Source organism: Lithobates pipiens, unplaced genomic scaffold, assembly GCF_037356315.1.
Source record: "Lithobates pipiens isolate NorthernLeopardFrog02 unplaced genomic scaffold, aLitPip1_a1.2 Scaffold_19, whole genome shotgun sequence".
In the NCBI taxonomy this organism is placed as follows: domain Eukaryota; kingdom Metazoa; phylum Chordata; class Amphibia; order Anura; family Ranidae; genus Lithobates; species Lithobates pipiens.
In genome coordinates, this window is record NW_027507764.1 from 300,136,176 (window position 1) to 300,150,141 (window position 13,966).

Here is a 13,966-nt window from a genome sequence, read left to right on the forward strand (position 1 = left end):
GAGACTGCGAATAGATTACAAGAAATAACCAGAGACTGCGGATAGATTACAAGAGATAACCAGAGACTGCGGATAGATTACAAGAGATAACTAGAGACTGCGGATAGATTACAAGAGATAACCAGAGACTGCGGATAGATTACAGGAGATAACCAGAGACTGCGGATAGATTACAGGAGATAACCAGAGACTGTGGACACAATGTATTACAGGAGATAACCAGAGACTGTGGATAGATTACAGGAGATAACGATAGACTGCGGATAGATTACAAGAGATAACCAGAGACTGCGGATAGATTACAGGAGATAACCAGAGACTGCGGACACAATGTACTACAGGAGATAACCAGAGACTGTGGATAGATTACAGGAGATAACGAGAGACTGCGGATAGATTACAGGAGATAACCAGAGACTGTGGAAACAATGTACTACAGGAGATAACCAGAGACAGTATTTATGGAGAGAAAGACCTACCTGGCCAGCCAGGTTTACCTCCGACTCCCAGATGTCTGGGGAGGGGGCTCTCAGAGGTCCAGGGGAGGCACTCTCAGAGGTGTAAGGCTCTCAATTCTCCCTCTCGGTTTCTCTGCTCCGAGCCTATGCAGGCTGCATGGGGCAGGGGCCAAGCATCAGCGGAGCTCACTGATGCTTGGTGACAGCACACCAGTGTAACAGCACGCCAGGCACACATCAGTGTAGGTAAATTAATGGCAAGTGTGGAGGTCGTGCCACTAGTTAAAGGCGGCACACATAATAATTACTACTTCTGCACTGACGCTCTGGGGGGGGGGGTTCAACCCCCCCCAAAGCCCTCCTTATCTACGTCCCTGTTCTACTGCTATTAGAGTTACGTTTAGGGGGTGGCCAGTGTACATGTAGCCTTATGCATACTTACACTGTGCCAAGCTGGACCAATGTAACTATGCAATACAAGATCATCCCTGAAGTTCAGCTTTAACATGTAACATATGCTGTGTGTTACCATTTGAATATAGATCCACATTATGGGGCTTGGTAGTTATTTCAAATGTATTAAAAAAGAGATAACCAGTATATATAAAAGTGAAAGGCAGGTTAAAGGAATTAGATAATGTGAATGGAAAATAGTAATATCCAGAACAGAAGAGATGGTGATTTAAATGGATTTTGTATTGAGCTCACAAAAGAAACACTAAACACAAGCTTGTATTACTCTAGTTAGTAAATAATCTGTTGTGAGCAGATAAATAATTAAGTCCTATAAGCTTAGTTACATACTATAACACAAACATACTTTCTGTGTAAAGTGTTGCAAGTATGTTAGTGGCTGGTGACAGTATGTCCTTCTATTCTCAGAAGCTGCTTCTCTCCCAAACTAGAAAGTGACATCAGATGGGAGGTCACTTGACAAACATTGAAAACAAAGCCACTGATTTTGCTGTGTCACTTCTACCATGTTTTTTTTTTTAAATGACTTGTACATGGAACATCAAAATCTCTAAAAATACCTTTATGAACTCATATTCTATTTGGATAGAATAGTAAATAGATTAATATTTGATTTAAAATGTGTTAGCTAACGTTAAACAACCCTTTAGTACACAAAAACATAAATGTTGAACCTTTTTAAATTGATACTGCCATGGTCTAGATGGTAGCAGGGTATGAAGCAATATTGAGGTTCTCGATCAGCTATCAATCTTCTTGTAGTCATCCCTGTCTCTCCTAGCTCTTACATCCAGATGTCTTGTCCCTTTAGTACCAAGCCTCAAAATTGGAAGCAGCAGATTGCTGACAACTTGGAACACTTTGAATGCTCAGCTCCCCAGGACTGTGGCCTCATAGCATACAGACAGCCATAGTAGCATTATCTATCTGACATAGTTTCACATGATACTACAGATAGGTCTGGTGTCCCTGAACCTAAATCTATTTTTAAAGAACTGCTATCGCCAAAAAAATTCTATTCTGAATAATGTACATCTAATGATAGTGTGACGGGACTCACTTTGGGCGGGGGGCCTTCTGAGCTTGAAGTCGGCAAGTCTGACCTGGAATGAGACATCTGAGTGATCCAGGTGGCCAATTAACGTACAGTGTATATTATATGTGGTTTTTGTAATTATTTTCCTGTGTATAGGTTGTATTTTTGGTGTAATATGATCAGCAGGAGGGATGTCCTCCTGTGTGGTATATATTCTGTGTTTGTTGGTCAAATAAACATTCCATGTTCTTACATGTTATTGTCAGCTAGTGTTTTACGATCGGCTATAATATCTGATCTCTGATGTTCAGACTGGAGGAGGCTGGCTACTGATGGAAGAATTCAAGTGTAGTGTTCCGTGTACCAGTTCCGTTTCATTGGTGGCAAGCATTGTGCTTTGCCTACCGCCACCCACAGCTATGGACGAGGGGGTCTTATGGCGGATGCAAGTGCTGACTGACCTTGATGATCCTGTTTCTGCACGGGACGATCTTGAATGGAGGAATGCATCTGTCCAGCAGCTGGGTAAATGTACAGGAGTTGGAACAGCCGGTTCAACTTCCCATTTGCAGATCCAGGGCTCGGGACAAGAGGAAGTCGTCCTCATTCCCCAGCCACAGATCACAGAATATATGGATTTAATAGACTTTTCTGTAGAGCGAACCTTCTAGTGAACAGAGGGTCCAAGACCTCTTCCCCACACCTGCGACAGTTCCGACAGCCCAGGCTGAGAAGGTGGTGGTCATTCCCCAACAGCAGAGTAGGGACTGGGGTGCGACAGAAGTCGTCCTCGCTCCACAAAAGGAGTCTGGGAGATGAAGCAACTGGCTTATCTCTGCAGCGGCAGATCCACAGTCTGGGAGTGGAGGAAGCCGACCATCCTCCCTAACAGTTAGCTGGAGCGAATGATGTTGGGTCCCCAGCAGAAGTGCTGGCAACATGGCAGAGGACTGCTGTCCTCTGCCCTCAACTAACAATGAATGGATTTCCAGAGGGAGTGGATGGGACTACAGTCCCCACCTCTATATCCTAGGCATGCTGGGAAGTCGGTCCAGATCCCTAACAGTATGATTGAGTGAGCCCAGTCACCCTGTCTTCTTTCAAGCAGCTGACAGGACTCTAGGGAGAAAGGCCAGTCCATACTTCTCCCCAGCGGCGGGTATGTTCTATGAGAGAGGCTGGTTGGGTGAGTAATGATCTGTTTGAGACAATTTGTTTGGGGTACTGTGTGGGTACGGGTTTTAGGGTACTGGATCTACAGACTAACTTCGGAGTTAATCCCTCCGGGTGTCTCCTCCTGTGTTAATCTGCTTAACACATTTGAAGAGGTTTCAAGAGGTTTGGCTGGTGTGTTACGCCCCCTCTGAGGTCAAAACGGGGGGGGGGGGGGATATGTGGCAGAGCGTTGCCCTGCCAGTGTCTAGAAGAAGGTTGTGACCCAGAATTCTCAACCGGACGAGTAGAGGGGTTCCAGGGAGCTGGTAACATGAAGAGGAAACTGGTCTTTCAATTTCCTTAGTCTTTTGCAAAGTCCACCTTGGGACCTGGAGATCAGGAATTTCTGAGAGATCCGGGTGAAACCCCTAGTCCTGGGTCCTGATTTGAGAATAGCCAGCATACTGATTGGTCAGGTGTGTGCTGAGTAGGGATGAGCCGAACCCCCCCCCCCCCCCCCCGGGTTCGGTTTGCACCAGAACTTTCGAACGGACCGCAAATTCGTACGAATTTTAGAACCCCATTGAAGTCTATGGGACTCGAACGTTCGAAATCAAAAGTGCTAATTTTAATGGCTAATATGCAAGATACTGGGGTTTGGGGACCTGGCTCCTGCACCAGGGGACATGGGTCAATGCAAAAAAAAGTTTTAAAAACGGCAGTTTTTTCGGGAGCACTGATTTTAATGACGATTAAACTGAAAAAAAAACTGAAATATTCCTTTAAATATCGTGCCTGAGGGGTGTCTATAGTATGCCTGTGAAGTGCCACGTGTTTCCTGTGTTTAGAACAATCCCTGCACATAATTACATTTAACACAAATAATGTCATTTAAAACTGCTTGCGGTTTTAATGTTATATCTGGTTCCGGCAATATGGATGAAAATCATTGAGAAAAATGGCATGGGTAGCCCCCCCCCCCCCCTGCCCATTACCAGCCCCTTTGGGTCTTGTACGGATATTAAGGGGAACCCCGTACCCATATTAAAAAAAGGAAATACGTGTGGCCCCCAGGCCCTATATACTCAGAACAGCAGTATACAGGCGGTGCAAACAAGACAGGGACTGTGTAGGTTTGTTGTGTTAAGTAGAATCTGTTTGTAATTTTCAACTGGTACGTTTTTAAAGTGCAGCTCCAGTCAAAAAATCAATTTTTAAGCTTTTTGGAAAACATAGGGAAGGGTTATCACCCCTGTATAATTTGTTTTGCCGTCCGTCTTTTTTCATCTCACTTGCTGTTGTCTCCTTCCATTTGCAAGTAGGAGACGTTTGTAAGTTGGATGTTTGAAAGTAGGGGCCTGCCCTATATGCTCTGCAGAAATGGCAGAACAAGGTGTTGGTTTTGCCACAACACTATAAGTCCTCACAGTTACTCTGGGTGGGCACAGGAACGGGCCCTCTTGTGAAATATTATATCAAGAATTGTAATTACATGCCCCTGTTAAACAAGGGCTGAAAAATTTGGCTGCTGGCACTGGTGCTGGTGCCACGACACTGCAACCTCTCCCATATACTCTAGTTGTAGTGCAGGAATGAGCCCTGCTGCAAAGCATTGCATCAAAAATTGTAATTAAACGCCCCTGTTAAACAGGGGCAGAAAAATTGGGCCTTAGGCACTGGTGCTGGTGCCACGACACTGCAACCTCTCCCATATACTCTAGTTGTAGTGCAGGAATGAGCCCTGCTGCAAAGCATTGCATTAAAAATTGTAATTAAACGCCCCTGTTAAACAGGGGCAGAAAAATTGGGCTGGTGGCATCACCCAGAACCAAAAATGTTCTTCCAACATATCAGCGGAGGAGGAAGAGGATAGACAATCAACTTAACAGGACAGTCACTCAGCATCAGCATAGGCAGTCTTGAAGGGATGTGATATTTCAAAAAAAATTATTCGGTTACATCAGCTTCAGGTGCTTGGTAGCTGTGGGTGATCCAAGACTGATTCATCTTGATGAAGGTCAGTCGATCAACTGAGTCGGTGGACAGGCGCACCCTGTGATCGGTAACAAAGCCACCAGCAGCACTGAAGGTGCGTTCCGAAAGAACGCTGGATGCAGGTCCGGAGTCCTCTAGGTCACTAAGGACAACATGATCTGCAGCTACCTCCTCCCAGCCACGTACAAGTCCACAGGTTTCTTGGGACTGTAAATCATCCCTACAAGACTGCTGCTGATGCTGAGTGCCAGCCTCCACCTCCATGCTGACACAATCATCCTCCTCCTCCTCCTCCTCATCCTCTTCCTGTGTGATGGGTGGAACAGCAGAAACACTGTCTGGATAAAGGGGGCCTTGAGAGGCAAGGAAGTCCTCCTCTTCCTGCCTCTGTTCTGCCTCAAGTGCCCTGTCCATTATTCCACGCAGCGTATGCTCCAAGAGGGTGGACAAGAGGTACAGTGTCACTGATGCATGCACTGTCACTGCTCACCATCCTTGTGGCCTCCTCAAACGGTGACAGGACAGTGCATGCATCCCTGATCATGCCCCACTGGCGTTGCTCCCTTGACCCTGTCCTGGTTCCGCAGTCGCACAGGTACTCATTGATGGCCCTCTGCTGCGTGTGCAGCCGCTGCAGCATAGCCAACGTTGAGTTCCACCTGGTGGGCATGTCACATATAAGGCGGTTCTTGGGCAGGTTCAACTCCTTTTGGAGCTCAGCCAGCCGAGCACAGGCATTAAATGATCAGTGGAAATGCACACAGACTTTCCTGGCCTGCTTCAGGACATCCTGTAAGCCCAGGTACCTGCCCAAGAACCGCTGCACCACCAGGTTAAGGACATGAGCCACACAGGGCACATGGGTCAGTTGTCCCTGTTGGAGGGCTGGAGAGGAGGTTGGTGCCATTGTCGCAAACCACCATTCCTGGCTTAAGCTGGCGTGGCGTCAACCACCTCTCGGCCTGCCCCTGCAGAGCTGACAAAACATCTGCCCCAGTGTGGCTCCTGTCCCCCAAACAAACCAGCGCAAGCACGGCATGGCATCGTTTTGCCTGTGTACTTGCGTAGTCCCTGGAACGCCTACGGAGCACCGCTGGTTCTGAGGACAGAGCACTGGAAGAGGCCATGGAGGAAGAAGAAGAGGAGAGGGTGGAGGAGAGAGGTATATCGCAACCAATAGTAGCATTTTGGAGGAGTGGTGGCGGAACAACCTCTAACACTACTGCACCTTGTCCTGCATCCTTCCCAGCTGCCAGAAGAGTGACCCAATGGGCCGTGAAAGACAGGTAACGTCCCTGTCCATGCCTGCTGGACCATGAGTCAACGGTAATATGCACCTTACCGCTGACCGCCATGTCCAGCGAGGCAAGGACATTGCCTTCCACATGCCGGTAGAGAGCCGGAATCGCCTTCCGTGAGAAAAAGAGGCGTTTGGGGACCTGCCACTGAGGAACCGTACATTGTACAAACTCACGGAAGGGGGCCGAGTCTACCAACTGAAAAGGCAGCAGTTGAAGTGCTAGCAATTTAACCAAGCTAGCATTCAACCGCTGGGCATGTGGATGGCTGGGAGTGAACTTCTTTTGACGGTCCAGCAGCTGGGGCAGGGACATTTGCCTGCTATAATCGGACGTGGGTGTACTGCTAGCAGAGTGCCCGGAAGCACTTAGCTGTAACACACCTAAAATTCTACACCTTCATTCCTCTCAGAGCAGGTTTCAGAGAGGACTGAAGGTCTAGTGGGGTTGGAGATCCCAGCTGATGAGGAGCAAGGAGAGGTCCGCTTTGTTCTTTGGTGTGGGTCTTTGAGGTACACTTGCCAACGAGCTGCATGGCAGGTCAACATATGTCTGGTCAAGCATGTGGTGCCCAAGCGGCTGATGTTTTGGCCACGCGAGATACGCTTGAGACGCATGCTGCAAATAGCGGTGCGATCTGATGAACTTTTAGAATAACGCGCAGAGGCAGCGCCCTGCACAGGCGGAGCTCTGCGGTGTGATTCAGTCGGTGTGCTGCACCTAAGCTGGCCCCCGGAGGGCATCCTGCCTCGTTGGACATGTGCCTCCTCCTCCTTTCTCCTACCAGGCACCCACGTGGAGTCAGTGCCCTCATCATCCCCTCCCTCTTCATCGCTGGAGCAAACCTGGCAGTATGCTGCAGCTTGTGGAACATGACTGCCAGATTGCTGTCCTTCTTGAGCACCCCCTCTCTCTGCGCTCATGCTACTGCCTTCCTCTAGCTGAGTATCATCATCAGAGCCTACAAAACACTGGGCATCCTCCTGGAGTATGTACCCAACACTGTGCTCAAATAGTTCATGAGACTCCTCAGGAGGACGTGGTGGGTCTAGGGAAGCAGTCACTGATGATAACATTGAGAGGAGTGAAGATGATGCGTTGGCAGCTGCTTTGCTAGTACCCTGAGCCTGGGTGAGAGAGGATGAGGAGGATGAAGAGGGCTTGGTCATCCACTCTACCAAGTCTTCCACATGTTGCCGCTCAACATGTTCAGCTGCCGAAAAGAAGGACAAGCGCGTCCCATGGCCACGTGCTGATGATGACGATGCACCGCGTCCACGACCAGCACTGTTGTCTCTAGACACAGAGCCTGCTTGTTATCAGCTCGCGCCTGTCTGCCTCTCCTTGTTGGCCTTCCAGACATGGTAATGGCCTGAAGGGAGATGGGAAAACCAGCAATTGGGTAGTGTATATTGTGCTGGAGGCACACACAACACCCACTATCTCCTGCAGATGGCTCAATTAGAGAAGAGCTATGTAGGTGGATATAACGGTGTATACTGTGGTGAGGGCACGCAGAAAGCACGCACAATCTCCTACAACTGACTGCAAGCTCTATTTAAAAAGAGCAAGATAGCTAGCTATATAGGTGTATATAGCGGCGTATACTGCTGTCAGGGCACGCAGACAGCACACACAATCTCCTACAACTGACTGCAAGCTCTATTTAAAAAGAGCAATATAGCTAGCTATATAGGTGGATATAACGGTGTATACTGTGGTCAGGGAATGCAGACAGCACGCACAATCTCCTACAACTGACTGCAAGCTCTTTTTAAAAAGAGCAATATAGCTAGCTATATAGGTGGATATAGCAGTGTATACTGCGGTCAGGGCACGCAGACAGCACGCACAATCTCCTACAACTGACTGCAAGCTCTATTTAAAAAGAGCAAGATAGCTAGCTATATAGGTGGATATAGCGGTGTATACTGCGGTCAGGGCACGCAGACAGCACGCACAATCTCCTACAACTGACTGCAAGCTCTTTTTAAAAAGAGCAATATAGCTAGCTATATAGGTGGATATAGCGGTGTATACTGCGGTCAGGGCACGCAGACAGCACGCACAATCTCCTACAACTGACTGCAAGCTCTATTTAAAAAGAGCAAGATAGCTAGCTATATAGGTGGATATAGCGGTGTATACTGCGGTCAGGGCACGCAGACAACAACCACTACAGAAGAGCAAGAACGCAAAATCGGCCGATAACGAACGGCGTATACTGTGTTGAAGTTACACAGAACACCCACTAACTCCTACAGACGCCAACACACTACACAAGGCCGCCGCACTGGCAAACTTATATAGTGTGGGGCGTGTAATACACAGCCTGAGCTATGATTGGCCACAGACATCCTGCCTGTGGCCAATCGTGTCTCTCCTCGCTGCCGGCGCTGTGATTGGCCAAGCATGCGCGGTCACAGTGCATGACTGGCCAATCATGAGCCAGCAATGCACTGCGATGGCGCAGTGCATTGTGGGCCGTGAGCGCCACACGAATTTGTCGCGAACGGCCCATAAAGTTCGGTATTTGCCGAACGGGCGAACACGAAGCTCATCCCTAGTGCTGAGCTTTTGGTAGTAAGCTGACCATGGTTCTGGGCTCCACCCCGGCAGATAGGAAGTCTGAGTACCAGGAGTCAGGAGGGCTCCAGATGGGAGCCAGTGCAGCAAGAGACTAATGGCTATATGCACCAAGGTGGTTGGTGAAACAGTCTGTATGAGACAGACAAGGGCCTGAAGTGTAAGGCCAGAGCAGCAGTGCTGCAAGTGAGAGCCAACCAGGCTGAACGTCATTTTGTTGATGGAAAAGGGAATGCTGAAAACTCCTGTGAGGGAAACCTATATTTGTTGAACTTTCTTTTAATAAAAATGGGCAAACAAAGCCCCTAAAAAGAAGAACCAGAGACTGGTGGTGTCCTTAAAGCTCTACATTTTTACGCTAGTCCTGCACACACCATATTTATAGAACTTTGCAGATAGCTGGCCTTTAACCACTTGCCGTCTGCCCGCAGTAGGTTTACTGCAAGAAGGCGATAGCTACAGGCAGGGCCGCTGTTAGAAATCACAGGGCCCCGTACAGCCTAACTGATGGGACGCCCACCCCCGTGCAAAAATTTCAAAATGAAAATCCCCCCTCGTGGCACAGATCTCCCTCACCCCAAATAAAATCACCTGCCTAGCACATCCTCTTTCTTCTCGAACTTTCTTTCCTAGCACAAATCTTCAGCACAAATCCCCCCCAAAACCTTCTATTATGCCAAATTACCCCACTTCCTCCTGGCACAAACCCCCCCCCCCATCTCCCCTCCCAGCACAAATGTTCTTTCTTCAATCCCTCTCCCCATTCTTCCTCCTTGCACATATCCCCCACCCCCCCATTCTTCCTCCTTGCACATATCCCCCCTCTCCACATCGCCATTACATTTGCCAACACAGACAACCAGGAGAAGGCGCACTGTGTTTTTGCTCTCCCTTCCTGTCAGAGGGGCGTGAGATCTATAGTAAGAGCAATCCGGTCTGATGTACTGTATAGACCAGCGCTCTTCTGACAGGAGGGGAGAGCAGAACACAGCACACCTCCCACTGGCTCTTCTTCTCTCACTGCTCCAGCCTCCAGGCTGCTGTCTCCTTGTCCCTGCTGTGCGTGTGGGCATGGGGGCGGAGGAAGGAGCTCAGGGGGGCAGAACTGTAATCTGGGTGGGCACAGCACAACCCACCCCAGCACCCCCTAAATCTGACCCTCTGGTTCTCTCATCCAGCAGCTGAAAACTGTCGGGGGGGGGGGGGGGGGGGGAGAGGGGAATAAACTGGAAACTGGCTTTTTTATTTTGCAAAAATTGTGGCAAAAAATTACAGCTTCAGAAAACTTTTCATGCCACTTACTAAATACCTTGGACTGTCTGCTTTCCAAAAAGAGGTAATTTAGGGGGTATTTCTACTGTCCTGATATTTAGGGGCCTCAAAACATTGAGATAGGCTGTCAGTAGATCAGAATTGATCAATTTTAAAATATATATACCATATTTTGTAGACGCTATAACTTTCACACAAATCAATTAATCTATACTTATTGAGATTTTTATTTTTACCAAACACATGTAGCAGAAGACATTTTGGCCTAAATTTTGAGAATTTTAGAATTTTGATTTTATTGGATATGTTTTATAACAGGAAGTAGAAAATATTGGATTTAAAAAAAACAAACACATTCAGTCTTTTTTCATTTAAGTAGCAAAAAAACCCAGTGGCAAAAAAATACCACCAAAAGAAAGCTCTATTTGTTTTGGGGGAAAAAAGATATCAATTTAATTTGTTTACAGTGTTACATGACCGTGCAATTACCAGTAGAGCAGTGCTGAATAGCAAAAAAATGCCCGGTCATGAAGCGGTCTCCAGAGTGGAGCAAGCAGCAGGAAAGAAGAGATCTTCAAATCACTGTGAAGCAATACACTGGTCATAATATAAGGCTGCTTTTAGACTGATGTGCTGCAGTTTACCCACACTTCGGGATCAGTGTACCTGCAGCTTTCCTGCGGGTTTGCTGCGCTTAGCCATAAGACTTTCAATATATGCTGCTGGTTTGGTGCACTTTCTGAAAGTCCATCAAAACTCCTGAATACGGGAGTTTTAGTGCACTCTTATGCCCTGTACACACGACCGGTTTTCCCGTCGGAATAAACTCTGAAGATTTTTCCAACGGCATTCCGATGGAATTCTGCTGAAACTGTCTTGCGTACACACGATCACACCAAAGTCCGGCCGTCAAGAATGCGGTGACGTACAACACATACAACGGGACTAGAAAACGGAAGTTCAGTAGCCAGTAGCTTCCGTCTCGTACTTGCTTTAGAGCATGCGTCGCTTTTGGTCCGTCGGAACAGCATGCAGACGAGCGATTTTCCTGATAGGAATTGGTTCTGTCGGAAATATTTAGAACATGTTATATTTCTAGGTCCGTCAGAATTTTTGATGTAAAAAGTCTGATGGGGCATACACACGATCGAAATACACGATGAAAAGCTCCCGTCTGACTTTTTCTGTCGGACATTCCGCTTGTGTGTACGAAGTCTATGGCAAAGCGTAGCCAACACAGGATCAGATGTGAATCACTGAGACTGTGCACGGTGAGCTTTGACTTCTCCCATGTTCAGGTAGATCTCCACCTCTTTAAGGTTGTCTACCCCAGCTTTAGAGGATGGGAAAAGTGGAGTATAAGTGTCTGGTCACTGTGCTCCTCTTCAGAATAAGATTATATTTGTATAGTCGACTAGCGTTGGTGCGAATGACAATGGCAGGAATTAGCTGATTCCCAAAGCTGTTTCTGCCCCCTTTGAGAGGCTAGTTGCAGCCACCAAGCCCTGTACAATTCAAAGACAAGTTGGGGGTGGTGGCCGCAGCTATCCATGGCTGTCTGCCTAACCAACAGTTACCTACGGTGATCGCTGCTGGACGTAGCCTTCACTGCAGGTCCTTAAGAAAACTGCACTGTTTGCTGAAACTCTAATAAATTCTTCAGCTTTTGAAAGTAAATTATTGCATCTTTTGTTAACACTGTCAGGTAGCCCTGTCCTATTTACACTTAACGTTTGCCTGTTTGGCACTCCTGATGAAGAACAAAGGGCAAGATGACAGATTTTATCCAGAATATGTATTAATGGCAAGAGTTGTGTTGACAACAAGTAGCTCTGTACAGAAGTCCCCTTTAGGCAAATGTAGCTTACCTTTACCAATGCTGTAATCTTACTAGAAGGCTTATATATCAACATGGGCATTGCTCACAAAACTTCCCCGAAGCATTCAGCATTTGGGTTGACACCCTATTAACTCTTGTAATCAGTGGAGAGGGCACCCACATGCGAAAGGCTGAGAGCCTGAGCTGACCACTCCTGCCCCTCCACAGCACAGTGGTCCAGTGAGTGTCACCAGCACTCTGCCCTGGGAGACCTGAGAACTGGAGCAATTCTGCATTCACCTAGGTAAATATGATTGTGTAAGAAAAAAAATCCATACTTCTTTTAACTCCGTTTAATAATAAAAAGAAATACATTTGAAACCTGGTTATTTGCCATTAGCAATGATACCAGCTTTTCTGCAAATTTCTTTTTTCCGGTTTGAATAGATAAGTTCAGTATTTATCTGAATCTTATTCAGATTCTTACATTAGCCCAATGGTGTTTGTTACTCTTTAAGGCTGGGTTCACACTAGTGCGAATTGGATGTGTGTTTTCCCGCACCCAAATTGCATGAAATTGTGACCGGCTCTCAATGGAGCTGGTTCACATATCTCTGTGGCGGCTGTGGAGCGTCTTGAACAGGAGTCCTGTGTGTCTCTGGCTCAGTTTCAGGTCCGAATTCAGGCAAACGAAGAACAGGGATGCACCAGACCCCTTATCCGACATCAGTGTGGACCCAGCCTAAATCTTGATACTGCGTTGTGCCTGAACAAAAGCAACTCTGTTGCAGAATTAAAATGAAACTATGAGCAACACATGAAAAAAATCTATTTAGTATAGTAAAATTAATAAAATCCCATACAACCCTCTTTTTGTTTGCCAATACAAGCAAAGTGGCTCTACGTACTTCCAAAAAAAAAAAAAAAATCTTATATTATTTTTAAATTGCCTTCTATGAAGCGACCATGCATTCACACACTTCCTGGATTGGCTGTAGTTACTGCGTGCATTTGCAGTGCCCTTTGGCGACCACAGCTTGACGCATGAGGTATGATATAATTTTGTACAAATTCTTGTCTATGCAATGCCTTCCTTGCCTACACCCAGCACTGGTTTCCAACGACATGCCCCAGTATGAGAAATTGGGACCAAAATGCTGGGAAATTTAATCTTCCCCATATGCTTAGAGGACTTCCGGAATGAAATATGAAATACAGATGAAACCTACCTATCTCAAGCTTTACATTTAGGTGGCGGGAGGGCTAGCCGGTCATTTGAAATGCAGTTTTCGTTGCCTCTACAATGGCAAGGCACATTTTATACGTGGCATCAATGTTAATGTCGCTTAGCACAGTTGATGCCAAAGTCATATGATTTACAGAATAATTGGCCTCAATTGTACTTTCGGTTTCCCTAAAAGATGTCCATACAAAAAAAAAAGAGAGTAAATTCTCACCTTATGCACTGCACACATTGCCAAACTCCAATTTGATAAGAAATCTTCCACTTTAGAGTCTGTTTAAAAACTGGCACCTCCAAGAGATTTAATTGGTTGGTGCACTTAGTGGTTCTTTATGCCTACCTCCACACCACTACAGGACACATTTAGGATGTGGAGGTCAGTGTGAGTACAGTGACCAGGAGATTGTCACTCCAGGAAGTGTCAGTTGCTGCATAAAATTCAATGGTGATTTCTGTTCAACAGAGAGGTGGGTACGCACTCTTCACTTTTTTAGGGATAGTTTTTTCTTTCATAATAGGGTTGCTTTAAACCAGGTAATGACAAAGAAAACAGGTTATTGTATCTGATTTTAAATAACGTATTAATGTCAAAATGCATTTTTTGGGGTATTTTATCTTACCTTTAATCAA

The 13,966-nt window shown here is 46.6% G+C and overlaps 1 protein-coding gene across 1 annotated transcript in view; it reads left to right on the forward strand.

Moving 5' to 3' along the window:
• Nucleotides 1-13,966, forward strand: part of RETREG1 (reticulophagy regulator 1) — a 214,595-nt gene that overhangs the window by 117,650 nt on the left and 82,979 nt on the right. The window lies entirely within an intron of this gene.